The sequence below is a fragment of the Pelodiscus sinensis genome, chromosome 13, assembly GCF_052426305.1.
Source record: "Pelodiscus sinensis isolate ZL-2025 chromosome 13, ASM5242630v1, whole genome shotgun sequence".
Classification (NCBI taxonomy): Eukaryota; Metazoa; Chordata; order Testudines; family Trionychidae; genus Pelodiscus; species Pelodiscus sinensis.
The window spans coordinates 21686424-21709119 of NC_143064.1; the positions used below are offsets into that span (position 1 = coordinate 21686424).

Genomic DNA, 22696 nt, shown 5'->3' on the forward strand with positions numbered 1-22696 from the left:
CAAATTATTTTTTTCCTAAGATAAAAAAATCCGACTGGTAAGTAGTTGGGAATCTTAAGTGGAAAAAAAAAAAGAACCTCAAGGTTGAGGTTATGGAAGATAAATAGAGGATTATCTGGCAGAACTTGTCATATCTGCTTCTTGTTGCTTTCTCTCCTAATTGAATAAATGCGGTGTAGGTCTACAATGATAAGTCAAGCAAAAGAGTGACACAGACAGGCCCATGGGTTGGGGGGGGGAGGGTAAAAGGAACAATTGCCCTGGGGCCCAGTGATTCAAAGTGATCTAGGGCTACCAGCCACCGCTGCTGCTACTGCCCAGGCCTTTTACATTGCTGCTGGAGCTCCACACCAACTGTGTGTGGCTCAGAGAGCTTGTGGGGGAGCGCCCACAGCCTTGCTCCGAGCTGCACTCAGGGCTGGCTACTTCAGCCCACCCATTTCTGCCTGAAGCCTCACCCCTTCCAGGGATGCGGAACCAGCCCCCCACCTACAACTTGCTGAGGGGCCCGTGGAAATTGTCGGCCTCCTTGGACACAAGCATTTACTGGTGGCAATGAAAGCTGCAGATCTGGAACTGAGAAGAGAATTTTGCCTATTTTAAAACTGCCCATGTGGGGGAGCTAACTAATTCTCCTTCTATACAGAAATGTGAAGTGAGAAGGACAAAAAATATCTGGTCAAGAGTTTAAAGGTAGCAAAGGCTTTACTGTTGCTTCAGGCTGGAGATTATCCTAAAGCTTTTTCCAATTGCTTGGTAAAATGTTAACATTCAAACTGCCCCACAACAATGAAGCTTCACTGAATTGTGACCCAGTGATGTCCCACAGTATTTACTGCATTAGAGAGTGGTTAGTTGAGACAATTTTCACTACTACAATCTTGTTGACAACTATTACAAGTGTGTGGGTTTTCTTATGTGTGTGTTTGGGGTTTTAAACAAAGAGCAAGCAAGAGTGTGTTTCAGATTAGAAGATACTGAAGTTGCCAAACAGGCAGGAAATGGAGCATTTGTCTACATCATAAAACACATGATTAATAATCTGTTCAGCAGAGTACATGGGATTACATACTGTGTAGTAGTTTCAACCCAGTTTAGTCCCTTGAAAGTAGCTTTAATATTGTTCATTAATGTTGACTTCTGTCTTAGTTCGCATGGAGTGTTGGAGTTGCCTGGTTTCCTGATAGTGGGTTGTACTGACTTATATGCTGCACACTTCAGACTCACAAAGGGACTCTCATGGTTATCTAGGCTCAGACCACAGAACCTTCAAATGGGGCCTGTGCCCTATGTTGCAAAGAAAGGTAACCCTCCCTGCCAGTGTCTTTGCCAATCTGACCCAGGAAAAATACCTTTCTGACCCCAAATATGGTGGTCATTTGGACCCAGAGGGCTTTTTTACATTGCCACTTATTTCGGTATAACTCAGTGTGGATAATCCATGCCCCTAAGTGCTGGTGTAGACAGTAGTATGTCAGTGGGAAATATTCTGTTGCTGACTTACCTATCTCCTCTTTTTGGTGAAGTAATTACGTTAACAGAAGAGCTCCCTCCCATTGACTCAGGGCAGGTCTACACAAGGGGGACAGGTCAATCTAAGTTATGGAATTTGAGTTACATTAGAAGTATGAATCAAATTGATGTAGCTTAGACCTACTTATGGCAGGGGGTCAACAGAAGAAACTCTCTTGTCGACTCCCCTTACTCATCTCGTTCTGAAGGAGTACTGGGAGTTGCTGGGAGAGTGATCAGCAGTTGATTTAGTGCAGGGGTGTCCAAACTTTTTTCAGAGGGGCCCAGATTTTATGAAGTGAACATGCGTGAGGGCCGACCATTTTGCCTGACATTCTTTGAACCATTAAAATTAAACGCAAATTAACTATTTTATGCAAAGTTTATTGCAAACGGCATACTTTTCATTTCGTCACATGGATGACAAATCTAAACAGGTGTTAAATCACTCTGCCTTTCATATCTGAAGGCCAGATGAAAAAAAAATCCAGGAAGCTGAAATATATGTCAGGAACATTGTAAAGTACATTACATATTATTGGTAATAAAGGTTGTCTGTCAATTTTTAAGTTAAAAAAGTATGAACAGGAACATAACACCAAGTATACATGTTGTGTCCAAATATATTTATAACTGATGTAGACCAACTGACATTAACTGAGATTTTACAATGTATTCATCTCAATACATATGGATTCGTTGGGGGCCATAAAAGATAGATATTGCCAAATTACCTGTGGGGCCGTATTAAACCGGAACACGGGCCGCAATTGGCCCGCGGGCCGGACTTTGGACATGCCTGATTTAGTGGGTCTTCACTAGACTCACTAAATCAATCCCCTGATGGCTCAGTCACCGCAATATCGATTCACCCTGTGATGGAGACAAGCCCTTAGAGAATCTTCACTAGATGTGCTACAGTAGCACAGTTACACCGATGTGCCTGCTCCACCAAAACGCTTCTGATGTAGACTAGCCCTGAGCATTCAGTAAGACCCAACAGCCAAATACCAGCGTAAGTTAATTTTGGGTAGGTATTATGTGTCTTTTAGGTTTAATCAAGGGCATATAGAGAGATACTCTTCGTTAGAATATGTATAAACTTAAATAGCTACTATAATCCATGGACCTATCATCTTACATCCAAACTGCTTGCAATATCCTCTACATAAAAATCAGCTGATGTACAACCTCTATCTAGTATGACATATAATTTTATAGTATAAATCAGAGCACTGGGCCAGATTCTCAGCTGGTTTGAATTGACATAAGCTTCAGTTTACAGTCATTTACATCAGCTGGGGGTCTGAGCTGGTCTTTTTGCAGTTCACTCAACAGACCATCTTAGGGTGAATGATAACAGTAGGAGTGGTTATGCTGAAATTTAATGGAAAAGAAACATAATATATAGAACATGTTTTTCTATCTGTTTCTATTGTCCCTTGCATGTGTTCAATCAAGGGCTCTGCCAAATTTTGCACTGGCCAAATATGGGGGACTAGGACTCATGAAATAAGGCAAAGATTATGCCCCTGAGGGAGGGACAGCTTTGCTACTGATCCTTCCCACTAGCTGCCTCAGGTGCCTCCAGTTGCTTTGGCAAATGTGCAACAAAACCGGGTTGACCAAAGCTAGCTATGTTGAGATTGGAGGGCCAAGTGTGTCTACAATAAGAGACACCCCATTCTCCTCACTCTGGTAGTGATTCTCCCCTGCTTTTGCACCTGAAGTGCACGCTTTGGGGCATGAAAGCAGGTCAGATGTGCGTGCAGTATGGAAAAAATGTGCAAGAGGCAGGCTGACCGCTTGCTCCTGTTTTGTCACTGTGCACCTGCTGTGATACACAAAACCCCACCTGCAACATACCATCTAATGCTGGACTGCCACTTTCCTGGTTGAACATGTGCTGCTTGCATTTAACTTCTACAGCTAAACTTTCATTTTCTGCATGTAATTTGCCCACTGGATCCCAGGCCCTGATGTCTCCCTTCCAATATATTGACCTGACTGAATAGCACCTTAAAGTGAGTCATAAGAATCTGTCCCCTTGTGATTTACTTAGTTGATTTTTAAAAAAAAAAATCTCTAAAATGAAGCCCATCCAAGCCTCTCGGAGCCCTAGCACCTCTTACCAATACACTTCAATATTCCTGGGGGAATTTTGCAACACTGTGTGCGCGCAGAATTCATGTTCCCCACATGTTATTTGATTCCACATAGAAAAATGACTCTGATGCTACAAAAGCAATCACATACACCTCCTTAGCTACGCAGCTACATCGTTTCAGGTATCACCAGCAGAGGGGTAAATCACTTTAGGGCTGTGGACACCCCAGCTGGTGACTCTTCAGCCCTGGGGGGAGGAATCATTGTACAGGGAGCTGTTTCACTATCCACCCAAACTCCATGCATCCAGACCTTGCATACCAAGACATCCCTGCCAAGCCTCTCCTGGTGCATCCAGAACCACCCTAGTCCTCCATACCCAACCCCCACCCCATGAATCTCAACCACTGCATCTGGAACCCCTGCTCCCGGACTCCCAACTCTGCACCCAAACCACCCCTCAGTGAGCTCCCTGCACTCAACCCTCCACCCTGATGAGCCCCACTCTCCTGTACCACCCTGAGCCCCCAAATACAGACTCCCATGCCATTGACCCAAACTCCCAACCATCTTCACCTGGAAGCCTGTGCAGAGTTCCAGTGCCCCTGCACCTGGAATCCGTCCCCCACCCCGTAAGCCTCGGTGCATCCAGATCCCCCCCACAGCTAACTCCTCCCCCCTCAAGCTGCCTGCACCAAGATTCACACAAACCCCTTTAGCCCCACCACTGGATCTCTCCATGCTGAGCCTCTGCACACTTGGATCCTGCTGGGCTGCGCTTGTCTGTCCCTCACCTGGTGCACCAAGCACAGAGGGTGTTTCTAGTGTAGGCCCAGGTCTTGTGCTGTGCCAGTGTCAGGTGCAGCCTCACTGCTGAGTCTATGTCCTGTGGGAAGAATGCCCTTAAGAATGAATTCAAATCTCAGCAGCATTACAAAACAATAACCAGTGGGGAGCCCAGGTGCTCTACTAGCTGCCAACCAAAGCTCTCTTCCACCCTAGCATCATTTAAGGAAACAGACCCTCAGTCTTCTGCAGGGTCCCAATCCCGCCCCCCCCAACAGATCCTCAGTTTTCTCCAAAACTGTATCCATGCAAAAGGCAAAACTACCTCATTGAGGCTCTTTTGAGGTAAGAGAGGGAGGAAGTTGCAGACTCCTCGTCCTCATAGGGAATTGCCCAGCCAGCAGTCCTGTCTCTCATTGTAATGAGGGGGGCCCAACACAAGTGCCCTAAGACCACAGCTACGGCAGTATGGTGGGAGAGAAAGGTAACTGAAGGTGCAGCAACCGCCATGTTTTTCAGTTGAACCACAGCATTCTCCTTCTTCATTACTCTGCTGGATGACTGACCTCCGGTGTGTTCACTCAGCCAGATGGCTAAGCAGGCAGCCTCTCTCAGGGGACGATCAATCAAAGCCAATCAGAATAAAAAACTGTACCCGTGAATAATTCTGTTTAGCCACAAGGATTTTCACCTTTTTCTCTCATCATACACAGTGCGTAATTTGACTATCCATCTGTCTGTGTTCAAATACAACACCCAACCCTGGGCCTAACTCTGATTCTATCCACCCAATCCCATAGCGCGAAGAACAAACCCAGGTGCCACTACCCAGAGCAGAGTAAGACAGATCTGTCCTACTTGCATGATTCAAGCCATGCTGCTATCAGTGTGTGAAGAGTACCATTGCCTGGCTACTTGCTAGTGAATAACAAATGCTCCTTCATACATTTTCCACTTCGTGATAGCCTGGTCAATTTTATGATTGCCACTTGTGTGAAAGGCTCCCGCTGCTTGGCTACAGAGGAGGAGGAGAAGAAAAATCTCTGAGCCATCTACACCTCATTAGCTTCTGCTGTGGTTAGGGATATGGCAAGAACTTCTTTGCAGATTCTCCTCTCCTCCGTTTTAGTCTATGTCATTTTACAGGATCCAAATCTCTTGAAAGAATTTCTGTGACAATGTGTAAGTATAGAAACCACCAGCAATTCTCTGGAGACCGAAGACTAATGTGCATAATTTCACCTCCTACTTCCTAAAACTAATTTAAAAAAGGTGTATTATGCCCACCCACATCCTTATTTCAACACTGAACGTTTGTTTTGTGGAGTGCGGGTAAATATTTTAAGTATAGGTATCAAGTTACTAGTGTGGGAGTGACTAGATCAACGAGGTGCTGTATTGTTAATTCGAGAGTGACTCCGCTAATACTTGTGAAGTCTCCGAACGGGCCCACTTTCCAGAAGCAGATTCGGGTTGGCATGAATTCTGGTGCAGTTAATGCAAAGCATAGTGCTCTTTCCTGACAAACCTTCATCCCAATAGCTTTGATGTGCTTAGAGATGGACAATGCGCTCAGTGCTTCAACAGTAGGTCAATGTGTAGAAGTTAAGCCAACAGCCTCTGCAGAAGCCCTGGGCAAGGTGGCAAGAGCTGGCTCTGTGATCCTACAAAGGGAGGAGGTGCAGGTGGAAGGGGTGGAGCCAAGGGCAGCCAGCCCTCTATGCTGCCTGGAGCACACAACATGCTGTTTGAGCAGTGATTTAAAGGACTCAGGGCTCCAGTCTCAGGGCAACTGCTCCCTTCCCTATTCCCTTCATTGGTGGGTTTGATGTTAAGTTAAATAATTCTGTCCATTTCCCACTGGAAAAGGAATAGTGGTATACTACACTACCAACATAGCATGCCTGGTGTGGCTGCAGCTTATTGTGACAAAGCTTTGCTTCTACCGGAATAGCTTATTCCAACACCTTCCCCAAGCAAAATAATCTGTGTCAGTAAAAAAGCTCACTTTGCTGGTATAACTACTTCTCTACCAGTGGCTTCTGTCAGCACAACTATGGTTATACCGGCTTATGTCAGCAAAAGTGCTGTTGCTTGTTGTGGGTGGTTTAATTATGTCTGTGGGAGAGCTGTCTCCTGTTGCTATAGAGCAGCTACCTGTGAGGTCTTACTGCAGAGAGAGAGAGACCCACCCACCTGTCCTGAAGGAGCCTATAGTCCAGTGGTTATTCATCTGTGAAGCCCTTGCTTTTCCTGATTCACTGCCTGACCTACCACACTATAAATTCAATCTCGCTCTCAATCTCCACAACTGGATCTGTCCCACTTTGCATAAAATACATATTCATCAGGCCATTGGGAGAGAGACTCACATGTTCTTTCTGGTTTCAATCAGAAATTCAGCCAGGACCTGAAAAAGTTTCATCCTAGGTTTGAGGAGGAAATTTTAAAAAATATTTATCTTTTAACATAATGCCAGTCTCCCAGAGATCCCCTGACCAGCTTACTTAATGCATCATTCAGTACAGGATCTACATTTTAAACAGAACAACACATTCATTTTTTTTATGGTTGACAAAGACTGGGTGGCACATCATTGGGAAAGTGTGCCTTTTCCTGTGGAATTGTGGTAGAGTAGAAAAAGGACTGTGCTTGTCATGGAAAAGCTTTCACACCAAGCACATACACAAGAGAAGTGCCAGAGAAAGGACTGGTATTTAGAAATATGGTCACCTTTTTAAGCATCCTCAGAGGAGGAAGGTTCACCAGCCAGCAAGCCAATCTTTACATGACCCATACTGAGAACTGTATAGTCTTAGATCTTAACATTTTATTGTATCTTTGCCTTAAAAGAAAATTAGGCATCCTGATACATTTCTATGAAAAGCTTTAGTTTTGACAAATGGGCATATTCTAATGAAAAAAGTTCCATTGAAAATGTCCCCATTGGTTTTATTTAAATCTAACGGGGGAGAAATTCAGGCCAATTTACTTGTGATACTTTCCCTACAGCAGAGTCAGAGCTCCCTGAAAGGACTTTTTGAATCTGTTTCCTGACTGGCACTGTATCTGTTTCTTTACATATCCATTAGGCCTGTTTTCATGAGTGTAACAGCGTTTCAGAAAGCAGCCTTTTAGATCAAGTCAAATGAGCGTCGCTGCTGAATTAAATAAATGCAAAGGTCAGACAGTGATTCATGTACAGCACTAATCAACTTCACGTCTGCCAAATTGTAGATGATTCTAGCATTGTTTTTTCGTTGCCACACTGTAACATGAAAGCTGCAATCAAAGGTTAAATTGGGAAATGGCATTTGCATTTGAAATTCACTGGGAGTCAAGGTGTAGCTGTTTAGAAGAGGAAAGCTCAGCTAATGGTGCCTAAATTCCTTTAATTGGACACACTTGCCTAGAATCTTTGCACTACAGTTTCTGTAGCACCTGTATTTTTGTAATGGGAATTCAGTACTGGTGAAGGTTTTGCTCCTAAGCATGTGGAGCACTATTTGTAACCTAGAGGCATAAAACAAGAGCCTTAGGTGTGATTTTTAAATGACTCATTGAGCCTTAAAATCTACACACAACTATATAGATCAGAACTAGGGGCCACATTCTGGAGCTATGTAAATAGGTCCCCCAAAGATGTGCAAACGCTTTGCAGACACAGCACTGAGGTGTCTGTCACCTGTGTCCTGAGCAGCAGCACAGCTCCCCATGCAGAGCAATCCTGCCACCCTCTTCAAAGGCACCTCCTGTCATGATACTGAAACAGCAGAAATGGGAATAATCTACACAGGGGACTGTGAGAAGAGGCTGTTTGGGGTGTAATCACTGGCCCCTCACAGACACACTTGATTCCCTCATGCCTATATAGTCCTGCTGTGCAACCCACTATGCTCCGCCAGTGCTGCATCTGCCCCAGACAGTTTTTTCTCCCATTCTTATCCTTGCACCTTACCCCCAGTGGTTAGCCAAGTCACCCACCTTTTCTTTCAGTCCCTCCCAAAATCCTACTATTCTGATGATACTCTAGAGAAGCAAGTGTGGCAAGGGTCCCTCTTCCCCAAGCCACCACTGGGTAGGCCTCCTCCCCTTAGCTCCCAAGTTTGTGGGTTTTTCAGCAGGTCTCAATGGTAGGGAGCCCAGCCAGGGGCCCACAGGCTCCCTCCCTAGCTACTTTTACCTAATGCTGGTCAAAATTGTTCTCTCCGATTTCTTCCTCTCTGTTGCACCACCACCACCTTCCTTTCATCCTCTCACTCTCCCCCCACAGCCTCCAACTGCTGAGGCTTTTAAAGGCCCTCAGACAGACAGCAGAGAAGTCAGCTGGCCCCAATTTGCCTGAGCCAGCTCCCTCCCAGCTGCATCTAATTGGGCTGCAGTTCTCTGCTTCTTCTCACAGGCTGGGCTCGTCTACACTGGCCCCTTTTCCGGAAGGGGCATGTAAATTTCACCAGTCGTCGTAGGGAAATCCGCGGGGGATTTAAATATCCCCCGCGGCATTTAAATAAAAATGTCCGCCGCTTTTTTCCGGCTTTTAAAAAAGCCGGAAAAGAGCGTCTACACTGGCCCCGATCCTCCGGAAAAAGTGCCCTTTTCCGGAGGGTCTTATTCCTACTTTGAAGTAGGAATAAGACCCTCCGGAAAAGGGCGCTTTTTCCGGAGGATTGGGGCCAGTGTAGACGCTCTTTTCCGGCTTTTTTAAAAGCCGGAAAAAAGCGGCGGACATTTTTATTTAAATGCCGCGGGGGATATTTAAATCCCCCGCGGATTTCCCTATTGTGATCGCTGAAATTAACATGCCCCTTCCGGAAAAGGGGCCAGTGTAGACGTAGCCGCTGTGTCTACACTGGCATGAATTTCCGGAACTGCTTAAAACGGAATACTATTCCGTTTTCAGTTTTTCCGGAAAAGGAGCGTCTACATTGGCAGGCTGCTTTTCCGGAAAAGCCCTTTTTCCGGAAAAGCGTCTGTGGCCAATGTAGACGCGCTTTTCCGGAAAAGACTACTGGGCCGTCTACACCTGCCCTTTTTCGGAACAGTGTTCCGGAATAAGGACTTATGCCCGAGCGGGAGCAGAATAGTTTTTCCAGAATAGCGGCTGATTTTGTACAGTAGAGCGTTGTTGCTTTTCCGGAAATTCAAGGGCCAGTTTAGACAGCTTGCAGCTTATTCCGGAAAAGCAGCTGATTTTCCAGAATAAGTGGCCCAGTGTAGACACAGTCACAGGGTTTTTCCCTTTTGGGCTGCTTTTTCCCTTCTCTGCAGCAGCTCCCTGGCCTGACCCTGTCACACGAGATAGCCTATTAGGCTCTTACCCACATTATGTGCCTAAATAACTAAATAAAGTCTGAGCCTAGGAGTGTGTCTAGACTACAGGGTTCTGTCGACAACAGGGCTGGACGGAGGCGTGGGTGAGCCGGGCAGCTGCCCAGGGCGCCAACCAATGGGGAGGCGCCTGATGGCAGCTGTAAGGGGTGTGTGGCATCCCTTACAGCTGCCATCAGGCGCCGTGCACCTGGCTCCCGCAATGCTGGCCCGCCCACATCGCTGCGGAGCCAGCCAGCAACACCCTTCCCGCCATGGCTGCGGGGCCCCACATGGCTCGGCATGTGCGCCAGCAGCAAGAGCTGGGACGGACTGGGCCATGCATGTACCGTGCGCCCTGGGGGCGGGCCCCGGGCTGCACGCCAGCAGCCATAGCCAGGCCGTGTATGTGCTGTGTGCCCGGGGGCGGCACCGTGCGCCTGTGCCCAGGCCGCTAGAATACCTCGGGCCGGCCCTGGTCGACAAAAGTAGATTTTTGTCGACAAAACTATACCTTCATCTTCACTACTGCCGAGTTCTGTCGATATAACATCGAAAGAACTTGGCAGTTTTGTTGACGGCGCTAAACCTCATTCTACAAGGAATAATGTCTTTTGTCGACAGAGTAATGTCGACAGAAGGCGTTATTGCATCTACACTGTCCTTTGCGTCTACACTCTCAAGTCGACAAAGTAGCTTGCTTTGTCAGCAGAACTGGATGTAGATGCTCTTTGTCGACAGAAGCTTGTCGACAGTATCTGTCAACATAGCCTCTGTCGACAAAAGTCTGTAGTCTAGACCTACCCTAGGAAATTGACCCAAGTCACATAGGGAATCAATGGTGGAGCAGAAAACAGAACCCGTGTTCCCCCGGCTATACTTCATCCCACATGCTGCCATTCCATATGCCATGCCTGACAAGATATGATGCCATGCTTTCACTAGTGGCTCTTTCCTTGGGGCTCAAGACTTAGGGTATGTCTACACGACAGAGTCATTTTTCCAAGAAAACTTGAGGAACATCCACACTGCAATTGCATTCTTCTGCAAATAAATCAAAAGTAAAGAGGGGTTTTTCTGGCATAGGTAATCCTCATTCTATGAGGAAGAAGCCTTTTTGCGAAAGAGCTCTTTCGCAAAAAGGTGTGTGTGGACAGGGAAGAGGGAGTTCTTTTGCAAGAAGAGGCAAGAGGAAAAAGCACAGCTGCCCTGGTGGCCACTCCGTCCACAGCAATCGCAGCTTACATGCGAGAGAGCGTCCATTCAGTCTGGATGCTCCTTTTCGAAAATGCAGATAGCTTTTTTGATGCACTTTTGCAGTGTGGACACTCTCTTTTGGAAGAGGCTTTTTTGGAAGATCTAGTCCGAAAAAAGCTTCTTCTAAAAGAAGCCTGTAGTCTAGATGTAGCCTTAGAGAGACTACCTCTAAAAAAACCCTGATTGATGTGAAAATCAGAAAAAAAAATTCAGTGGCATGTTGAAAAAGCACCCAGTGGAAATATACTCAGTGAAAATGATCCTAATTGAAATGTTTTGATTTATCCCTCTTTATTCACATTTATAATGATTTAGTGCCCTGAAAATATTGGGTCTGTAAATCCTGGCAGGCATGTGTTAAGCGTGGATTTATACACCCTGATCAGATTTTCTGTCTCTGTTTCTGCATTCAGGAGTGACTTTTGCAATGAGCACCTGGAAAGGTTTCTCATTGTATGTGCTACAATCTGATGAAGGGATGCTCTTTACAGAACCTTACCGAGAGATGGATTCTGTCGTCCAGCCCTGTGATAATTTTCATTGCTGAGTTTGGAGGTCAAATCAAACCTTTTGATGATCATTTGTAGATCAGAGAGGAGACAGGCAGGTTGGAGGCTGACTGAGCAGCACACTTTATTCTTCTGAAGAGAGGTATGGCATTAGGCCAAGGTGCTGCATTTCAGGTACTTGTGATGCAGATCGGTTATTTATGGTAAGTGGACTGAGTCATAGCAGCTCAGTGTGGGGATAGGGGAAGAGTGAGAGGCATAAAATTCAAAACCAGAAGGGACCACCAGTGATCATCTCATCTGCCCTCCTGCATATGATTCAAATAATAGAATTTTGCTCAATAATTCTTCCGCTGAGCCTGATAACTTGTGGCCAAACTGGATATGAAGGAAACAAATTATTTTTACCCCGGTGAATCTGGCTTTGGAATCTGTGCTGTTCAAAGTTCGTTTTGTGAGGTATAACATCTGCTCCTCACTCAACAGCAAAGAGCCTCCCTCTCTCACATTTTGTGTGAGCTCAGCAAGGCAATCTAAGGAAAGACTCAGGTAGTACAGTTAATAGAATGCACATAAGCTTGGCTTTCATATACTAACCTATTCATGGTTCTTCATGAGCAAGACCAATATGCAGAAGGTACTGGAAGGTGGCAGCTGCTATTGCGTACCCTTCTGCCAAACGAGCTTTGAAATAAAATCATTTAGCAAATTGAATCAACTTTTGTGCCAAAAACTCGGGCATGATTCTTCACTCACTTGATACAGGTTTTGAGCCAGTGTGATTGCACTGCCTTTAGCAGAGTTACTCCTGATTTACACCACTGTATGAGAGAAGAGGATCAGGCCTATAGTTGTAGGAAAATTGCTTGGCTCTCAATTATAGCCAGGCATTGAAACACTTTTCAAATGCAAACAACCTTCAGCTACTGGAACAAAGATAAATGTTAATAGAATTAGGAAGAAAACAAGACTGCCCCTGAATTCTTTTCACTGTAGTAGGTAATGTGAAGGATGCCTTAGTGTTGTGGCTGTTAAGGACCACCCACAATGATGACTTTAAAATGACCTGCAAACAGAGATCTATTGAGATATTAAAGTTTGTGTAGAATCTGCCTTAATAGATCAGGGTACATCTACACTAGCTCGTTAGTTCGAGCTAGGTAGGGTAATTAGGGCAAGCAGAGTTGCAAATGAAGCTCGGGAGTTAAATATCCCGGGCTTCATTTGCATGTTTCCGGGCACTGCCATTTTTAAATCCCCCTTAGTCCGAACTCCGTGCCCGCGGCTATATGCAGCACGGAGTAGGTAGTTCAAATTAAAGATCCTAATTCGAACTACCGTTACTCCTCATTCCACCGTTACTCCTCATATTTAAATCCCGGGCTTCATTTGCAACTCCGCTTGCCCTAATTACCCTACCTAGCTTGAACTAACAAGCTAGTGTAGACGTACCCTCATAAACTGAACCGCAGGAGAGTTAAGGAAATTATCACAGTTGAATGTTCCCCTGACACTTACAGATGAGCAGGTCGACTGGATTTCTGTGACTTAATAACCAACTGTCCCATTAGCCTGCAGTCTTACTCGATGTATATATTTAGTTTATGGGTATCTATCCAAACCTGACCATAGGTATGATTACAGATGAAAGCAGTCCAAGTTATATATCCTCTCCCTATAGAAGCAGGCCCAGTCTTCCACAAAACCAACCCCCTCTATTTAATGCTTACAGGTGTACCTGGAGAGGATTCTAGGTAATATTAAGAAACTTTGCTCCTTGAATCCATTAGGAATATGTAACTATTGTGTCTTGAGATGATACTGTAGCCCTTATTGTTGTGTGTTGGATCAGTGAGAAGAGCAAGTCTTGTAGAGTTGGTAATTCAGTATAAAGTCAAATATTTCTATGTCTAGCAATCAGGACATGGTGATAATTCTAACTCTGACATGTTTCACTCACCCTAAAATGTTCCTCTCTTGATCTCTGTGCATGGTTTCATGATGCACTAGTCCTGCAGGAGTGCACTTCAGAGCCCTGGGACTTTACACTAGGATTTTATTTTTAAATAACGCCCCCACCACCCAAGGTCGAATTTATAAGAGCCTGTTATCAAGCCTGTTATTTATCAAGCCTGTTATATTATCAAGCCTGTTATTTCAAAATTACAGGCCACAGAATTAAAAATCTGCTTTTCATCAGGAGTAACACTAATTCCAAAATAGTTTTGAAATAATGGTAATGTGGATGCTCCTGTGTCGCTATTTCAAAAGAATTACTCCCCAGAATAATTCAAATTAATTATTTCTGAGTGCTTCCTGGGGCTCTAAGTCTGAGGCAGCATGTCCACATTAATGGAGCCTGCCTCAGACTAATTTCAAGGCGTTCCCGTAGTGAGGACACACTAGTTCCGAATTATTAAATCAGGATTTATTAAGTTGAATTTAGTAATTTTGAAATACTTTCCTAGTGTAGAAATGGCCTGAATAGCTACAGTTTAGGGTGCGTCTACGCAGCAGCATTATTTCGGAATAATGGCCGTTATTCAAAAATAACAATGTGAGCATCTACACTACAATTCTGTTATTTCAAAATAAATTTGAAATAATGGATGGCTTATTCCAACTTTCTCTAAACCTCATTCCATGAGGAATAACACCTATTCCAAAATAGCTATTTTGGAAGAGCATTAGTATGGACACTCCACTGCTGCTATTTTGAAATAGCTCCTTCCCTGGGCCATTCAAACTAATTACTCCCCAGTGCCTCCTGGGGCTCTAAATCGAGGTAGTACATCCATATTAGGGAAGCCTACCTTGGACTAATTTTGAGGCTTCCCTGTAGGGTAGACGTGCTATTTTGATATAAGCTATTTTGGAGTATTTCTTCCGGAATAACTTACTTCAAAATAATAGTATAGTGTAGACATACCCATAATGTCTTCGAGAGATGAAGGAATGATTAGGTGGACAAGAAGTAGCAGAAAAAGATCCCTAGACAACATGGAGTGTGAAAGATCATGTAAATGATAGCACTGCCCAAATGAATAAATTATTCAAAGTGGTTTAGGAATATCTGTGAAAACAGGCTATAATTAGAAAACACTAGATACTCAGGATTCATGGCACAATAGTGATTTAATGACTTACATGGTTCTTCCATTGCGCCAGACTCTCAGTAAAATATAAGGTGAATTTATTTACATGTAGATATAAATAATAAAACTCCTGCTAAGCTATTTCCCAGATCAGAGGCAGACACTCGCCGGGCCAAGTTCATGTTTGGTATAACTCCATAGACTGGATATTTGAACAGAATGTATTCTTAACAGTACAAACTAAATCGTCATATGAAGTTTCCTCTTGGGGTCACACAAACAGTTCTTAGTCTTAATGTTCCACTTTGCCCAAAAGCTTTTTTTAGTGAAACAAGTACTGTCAGGCTGTTTGGGGTGTAATCTTTGACCCCTTGCAGACTCACTGTATTTCCCCATGCCTTTACAATCCTGCTATGCTTGGCCAGAGCTGCCTCATCCCCAGCCAGTTTCTTCTCCCATTCTTATCCCTTATCCCCAGTGGTTAGCCAAGTCACCCCACCTATTCTTTCAGTCCCTGCCTAAATCCTACTATTCTGATGACGCTCTCCAGAGGCGAGATAGCCTATTAGGCTCTTCCTCACATTATATATGTAAGTGCTCACCAGGGAAGATAATTCAGAAGTCAAAATCTAGACATCAAAGAATAGACATATGTGTGCTTAGGTTCAGATTTGCAATGGTACAAAGGCAGAAAGATGTCAAGTGGAGTTTTCGAAATTACATAAAGAGGCTAAGGCAACAAGGAGTCTTGTGGCACCTTATAGACTAACAGACATATTGGAGCATAAGCTTTTGTGGGCAAAGACCCACTTTGTCAGATGCATGCATCTGGGTCTTTGCCCACAAAAGCTTATGTCTGTTAGTCTATAAGGTGCCACAAGACTTCTTGTCGCTTTTGCAGATCCAGACTAACACGGCTACCCCTCTGATAAACAGGTTTGTCATCTGTCACCCACTGCAGGCCCAATTGCATTCCTAAATACCTTTGTAATTCTGGCCCTTATTGTGCTGTATTGTGTATGCAGGAGCACGGAGAACCAAATTACAGAGAAAAAAAACCCAAACCATGATCAAGATAATTTTCTTGACAACTGTGTAGAAGATAAACTGATCATTGGCTGGTAACATCACAAGGGCAAGCTAAGAAATAATGATTAAGTGCACATGGTATAAGGACAACAGAACTGATGGAGAGAAAAGAGGAAACGTTGCAGAGCCATCTTGATCTTCTTAAGCCACATCAGGGATGTATATTGGCACTGTGGGGCAGCCTTCAACTTCCAAGTGATGGAAAGAAGATGAAGATGGATAAGTGTGACAAGTCATTCACTTCCTTAGTGTTCCTGTTTGGTTTCCAGAAGGCCTGTCCTGTGTTGCTCCACCAATAGGCAACCCTGCAAAACACAAACTAGGAAAGTATACAAATGGTCCTTATGTCAGAGACAGTCCCTCTGTTGACAGTTTCTTTTTCCTGAGGTGTCATTTATGTCACTGAACACTTCCATAAATGCATTTGCTAGAAGTATCCATTTGTAGCCTGTACAAAAATATTTTCCTCCCTGGTTTTATTTTCTCAAATTGTAGGCATGGGTGCAAGTGGCATCATTGTCAAGGTTCAAAATAACACAATTCTATATAGCAACCCAGAGGAAATCTTTCATGTCCAAACCAAGATTGAATTAAGATGCTAAGCCTTCATTAGTGGCAATCATCTTATGAAAACATTTGGGCTACGTCTAGACTGGCCCCTAATTCCGGAAGAGGCATGCAAAGCAGGTAAGTCAGAATAGGGAAATCCGCGGGGGATTTAAATATCCCCCGCGGGATTTAAATAAACATGTCCGCCGCTTTTTTTCCGGCTTGGGGAAAAGCCGGAAAAAAGCGTCTAGACTGGAGCCATCCTCCGGAATAAAACTCCTTTTCCGGAGGATCTTTTATTCCTACCTGAAAGTAGGAATAAGAGATCCTCCGGAAAAAGGCTTTATTCCAGAGGATCGCGCCAGTCTAGACGCTTTTTTCCGGCTTTTTCCCAAGCTGGAAAAAAAGCGGCGGACATGTTTATTTAAATCCCGCGGGGGATATTTAAATCCCCCATGGATTTCCCTAATTTGACTTACCTGCTTTGCATGCCTCTTCCGGAATTAGGGGCCAGTCTAGACGTAGCCTTGGGGCAAAATTTTGGTTTTGCTGAAGTCAATGGCAAAACTCCCATGGGCTTCTTGGGCCCAGGATTTCACTCTTGATGCACGATTGTTGCTTATGGAAAAATGGATCATATGTAGGATTCACAATTTTAGGCTAATCTTTATGCCATCAAAGAATTTAAATTAAACTACTGCTCTTGGGGTTGCATTAGGGACTCCGTTATGCTGGTTGCTATACAAGTATATAATCAGTAATTCCTGTTCCAAAGAGATCCCAATCTAAAATCACAATTTTACACGATATTTTAAGGTGTGGCTAATTATATGTGAATAGCTTCATTGGCTTTCCTAGGCCCCCTCACAGGCCTAGCCTTAAGTATTTGTGTAAGTATCTTTCTGAATCAAGGCCTAAAGATTGACAGTTAGGGATGTAAAATGTTATGCTCTTAAGCATCGTGCTTAATGTGATGCCCTGCACCGGGACCAGCAATAGAAGCCCCGCACAGGGGCCAGAAGCCTAAGTTGACAGCCCTACATGGGACCAGAAGCAGCCAGGCTGGCACAGCTAAGGGCATCACGGCCACCTGGGATCCTGGCGTCTCCACTGCAGGCCCCGAGGTCCCAACTTTGGCTCTGCATCCTCCTTCAGCCTGGGGCAGTGTGGGCTGCGGATGAAATGTGGGGGAGGCACAGCTCAGCACTTCCACCCTAAAAATTGTTCCAGTGTCACTGTGTCCTGCACTTAAGCATATGTCTGTTTTATTCTGTTGTGTGAGACATTAATGATTCAGAATGTGCTGTCTCATGGAGGGTGCCTCTGTTTTGTCTTGTTGCTTCCCTCGATCTTAAAGCCAAAGCCAGTCTGACAAAAGTACATGGCTACACTTTAGGGACAGGAGACGTAACCAAAAAATAATCGACGATAATCTCGAGTTTTGGTTTTTGACTGCTGCTTGTGGAAAAAAAATCAGATAAGCTTCTCCTTTTAAGCTCTTTACCACTGAACCCTGCCCTGTCTATCAGATCTATAAATGTATCAGGAGCCTTGCCTTTGCTCCGCCTATGAGGACAGTAACTTTAAGGGAGCTGCCATCTTAACTTCTTCAAAGCCCCCCTTCAAACCTGTCTCTTTGGGATGCCTAAAAATTGCGACCATCTGGTATTGATTAGACAAGTGCTAAGCATCATTTGTGCTTTTATGTTCAATTCTGTTTGATAACTCAGCTCCCAGTCCTGTGCTCTTCCCTCCCCTTTCCCTTGTTGGTTTTGCCCAATCCCGTGTGATATACATATTGTCAGCTCTGTGGGGCAGGGCTGTTGTCTTTGTTGAACATCTGTGCAGCATCTTGCACATGGAGGCCTAACTCTTGATTGGGGTTCCTAAGCACCAACACAATACAAATAATTCCATCAACCGTGGTGGGTTCTTTCGTTGGCTAGCAGTGAAATAGATTACAGTGCAAGTACCTGGGACACCATCAGAAGATCTATTGCACTCCAGGCCAATATACTTAGACAGTGCCTCATGATGTGAGCAGGAATGTGTAAAGTATATTTCTGATGGGTGAGATGCAGGAGGACAGCAGACTCAAATAGTCAACCTGTGGTGGAAGAGAAATGAGAAATCTTCACAATCTCGCTTGCACTCAGCCATATCCAAGTAACCCTCTGTTAACGAAAGCATCTCTGCATGTGTACTCTGCTTTCAAGTACATTAATAGTAAGTTCTCACTGTGGTCGGAAAACTTGAATTTTGCTCACTAGGCAAACCCCTGCTGACTCCCAACCAGTTTGTAAAATTAAAATATGGGATTGCAGAATCTTGATTGCACTGCCCGACATGCCCTAGGTTTAGTCATCTTTTCACACTGGTGGTGAGAGCCCGGAGTGTTGTACCTTGCAGTGGGCCAGCTGGCTTCACACCAGCTAGCATTGCTTCACACATCACTCTAGGGTCCTCTAAATAAGGTATGTTTTATTCTGTTCCCCCTTGGCAGTTGCTTGAAAGGGCAAGACAAAAGGGGTAATTGAGAGGAAAGACTATTAGAGGGGAAGAGCAAAGTACTACTTGAAGGGAACATAAATTGCATCCAAATTCTTTCAATGCATATTTGATACACACGCTTCCATTTTTTAAAATGGTACTGAGGGAAAAGCAGTATAATATTAAAGAGAGGCACAGATCACATTTGGGATTCTGTGCTAGCTTGAGGTTTATTTGAAGGGCTATTGTTCTCGGTGTTGACTTTCTCCCAGGATTCCCTGTGTTTTAAAGTGCTTTACCTATTTTCTTGACCCCCCCCCCCAATTTTCCTTTACATTAGGGAGCATATCAAAAACATCAAAGTGAGTTCCTTGCATATGAGAAGAGAAGAATTGGGTAGTCAGATATGTTTTAGTTATGCTTAAAGGTCATTTGTTTACCATACCAGTAAAGAGTACCAGTACTTGCTAAGGAATCCGTTTTCCTTCAAGAACATATTTACATGGCAATTTGTATCTTTGACTTCTCACTTAAAGCACTGAATAAATAACTGCATTATGAATTAAATGATTTTTAAGGCAATGCTACATGTTGCCCAAGAGACATAGTCCAATTAAAAAGAACATTAAAACAAAAATTGAATTTTCATTCCACATATCTTGGACAATAAAAATGACTATTACTTATGTCTTTAGAAAGTGCCATAGCATAAACTGCCCATCCAGAGCTCTGAGCATCCTTGTCATAAATGTGCAAACACAATAAAGACACACACAATTAGTCAATTACTTTTACTTTTAATCAATTTCATGTTTTGGATCTCACAGATCAGTACAATGTCACAATATTTGGATTGCAAATATTGTGGGAAATATTGAAAAGAAGGCAGTTTCCACTGAATATTTTTTAAAATAATGGAAACATTTCTCTTGCTCCTCAGATCCTATAAACTCCAGTTTTTATATAACTTAAATTTGAACCCAATTTGACCTGACAGCATCCCCTAACCATTTGTTTAACAGTAAAAGTGTCCTTTTTGGTATAGTAATGGCAATTGCTTTGACAGAAAATCTCATAAACCCTTACTTACTCTAGTTTAGACACAGTACAGAAAATCCTAAATAACAATTTATCTACAAGAGCAATTATGAGCCTGTCTTCTGTATTTGTGAAGGCAAGAGAGACAAATGATCAGGACGACAGAATTCATTAAGAAGCTAGTTTTTACTTTGGGTATTCCTTTCCAGATTTGGACAGAGCTTGTTATGTTTGTGGCCAAGATTTAATAAGAGGACTTTTGACAACTCTGGTGAGTATTGACTTTTTTTCCCTATATGTGTTTGCTTTGAATTGATCTAGTTTCCTCTTGCATCTTGGAACTTCATAAATCTGCATTTTACTAATAAAATTCTCAATACCTCAGAATGTAGCAGAGTAGCATGAAGGGTGCTTGTTTAATGGACCAGGCGGAACATAACAGGCTTGGCAGTGTGGATGCTCCGCTTGTTATTTTGAAATAACTCCCTAGTGTATTTTTTTTTCATTTCTTCATGTTTTGAGGTATATTTTACCCTTGTAATATCATTTAAACAAATCTGACTAAAATGAAACATTTTGAAATTGAAAGTCAAAACATTTTGTTTGAAAATGTTGAAGTGAAGAGATTTGAATTTTTAAATGACAAAATATTTGGCTGAAATTATTTGCCGTATTTAACCTGAATATGCAAATTGTTTTGGTCATCCTAAAATTGCCTTTTCCAGAAAAGGTACTATTTATCTGAAAAATTTCTCACAGCTCTGTTTTTGATAATGTAGCATGTGCGTGCACATATATCTTTTATTCAGACTGCTGTGGACAGTACATCACAAGCACGTGAAAGTAACGAATGAAATAATAATAATGGCCTGTCTTGCTATTCAGATGGAATCACAGGGAAGGCACAGAAGTGTGTGCTCTGAAGACAGGCACACAAACCACTCTTCTATTTTTCTTGATTGCCTCTGGGCACTTGGACTGTTCAAATGTCTTAGTTTTTTTTCTCATGAATCACATGTGATTTTTCTTTTAGAAAATTAGCTGTGCATCTAATGCAAGAGATAATTATTTTCTGAGCAAGATGCAAGAATTCCACACAGTTTTTCCATGTAGCTAAGCAAGTTACTCTGTGTTTGGATAGTTCAAATATCATGGGCAGTTAGTCTTTTCCTTGCTCAGTCAGCGAGGGCTAAAATTGGTCATTAAGGGTGCGTCTACACTGCACCTTCACCTCAAAATAAACTATGCAGTTACACAAATTGTATAGCTTATTTCAGGGTAATTTCAAAATAGCTTACTTTGAAATCTGGTGCTATCTACACAGTGCCAAATTTCGAAATAAAGCACTTTTCCAAAAGATCCCTTAATCCTCGTGGAACAAGGTTTACAGGGACATCAGTGAGCCAATTATATTTTGAAATAACGAGAATGCTCAAAAGACGTGGAATAGCTATTCTGGGATACTTCTGGAATCCTGAAATAGCACCGCAGTGTAGACGTAGCCTAACATTACTCCTTTATAATGTAGTTGTTATCTCCTAGGTTACTAGAGATTTCCTTAATCAAGGGACTGATATTTAGTAGAGATATTTCTAATAATGAGCATTATTGATTGTATCTATACTTTATGAGTATTCATACATTGCCACCAAATCACCTAAAATCCTGCCGCAGTGTAAAATCTGTTAATGATTTGGTGGGAGAAGTAGTCTCTCCTTTGGTTTCTGGAGGTATTCCCAGGCCATCACAAGCATGAGGACAGTTTAGGTAGCATTGTATATAAAAGCCTTGATACAACTAACAGTCACGGGACAAATCCTCAGCCAGTATAAATATCAAAATCATCAGTAGTGTGGCAATGACTTATTCCATCTGAAAACCAGGCCAGAGATTTGATTTTCCAAATGTAAGGATTCACTCAGTCAGTCATACAACCCTGAGGTAGAACAAAGACTGAGACAGATTTAAGCTTGATCTGTTAATTGCCCAATGGCCATTCTATCACAACAAAACTGCATATGTGTGTCAGAATAATTCGTATGACATAGGAAATCTGGCTTTCAGAGGGAACTGGGGAGTCATTCTCAATGGCCTGGAGAAAGCAGGTCATGTCCTCTCTTTCTCGTGGTTCTGGAACTGGGCATATCTTTCAGATATGGGTGATTATCAGCAGTGACATGAAATGCCCTTATTTATTAGTATGCAGTTTTCCCTCTGTTTGCAGCCCCTATCAATTTGGCCCATGATCTCCAGAAACTATTCTTGGAATGTTAAGTACAGATATGTTTTAATAGAGCTAAGATTTAAATAAGATGATTGGCTGCAGTAAGCTTAACCTAACAGAAATCTAATGCATGCCTTCTCCCGTCAAATGCAGCTGAATAATGTTTTGTGATGACAGGGAAATCACGCAGTAAAATCAGACTCTGCTTCTTGGGAGATGAATGAAGATCAAGTGAAGTTCAGGTCAGTCATGTTAATCTGAAGCAAACAGGCTTGTGGGATTGGGGAAAGAGGGGGAGGCTCTTTTATACATACAAATTCTGTAGCATAGAGGCTTAAAAACACTCCATATTAAACATTAGTGAAACCACCCGATCATTACCATTTTATAGGAAACAAATCAGTTCAGTATTTTATTTCTTGCAAATCTTTCATTCTTCTGTATGTGCAAATCCTGCTGTGCGGCAGCGTTTCATACACATAAGTCTGAAATGCACAGACAGGCATGCAAATTACATTTCTTCACCTCCTGTCTGTAGCCATCACTAGGGTTTTATCAAAGACGGAAGGGAAAACAAGAGTTTGATTAGTGAAGAAGCAACAGGGAGACAGATGAAAACACAGGGAACCAGAGCTCCTGGACAGTGTTCCCTGTAAACTGGATGCTTGTGTGGCTGCTCAGGAGAAACTCAGGTGCCAACCAGCTCATTAACAGAGAGCCCACAGATAGGTTTT

The 22696-nt window shown here is 43.1% G+C and overlaps 1 protein-coding gene and 1 long non-coding RNA gene across 6 annotated transcripts in view; one reads left to right on the forward strand and one right to left on the reverse strand.

Moving 5' to 3' along the window:
• Positions 1–22696, forward strand: part of PAK3 (p21 (RAC1) activated kinase 3) — a 208295-nt gene that overhangs the window by 47541 nt on the left and 138058 nt on the right. Inside the window, exons 2-3 of one of the 5 annotated variants that reach the window (XM_075940915.2) lie at positions 19948–20009; positions 22116–22204. The exons of 1 other annotated variant lie outside the window; for it this stretch is intronic. The gene's annotated coding sequence lies outside the window, so the exon portion shown is untranslated. Of the gene's footprint in view, positions 1–19105; positions 20010–22115; positions 22205–22696 lie in introns of those variants that run through there. 3 more of the 5 variants (XM_014580107.4, XM_075940916.2, XM_014580109.4) reach the window with 3 other exon arrangements.
• LOC142831238 (uncharacterized) overlaps positions 15450–22696 on the reverse strand; it is a 28933-nt gene continuing 21686 nt past the window's right edge. Inside the window, exons 2-3 of the long non-coding RNA XR_012906910.2 lie at positions 18184–18317; positions 15450–15966 (exon numbers count right to left, since the gene is read on the reverse strand). This is a non-coding gene — a long non-coding RNA (uncharacterized LOC142831238). The remainder of the gene's footprint in view (positions 15967–18183; positions 18318–22696) is intronic.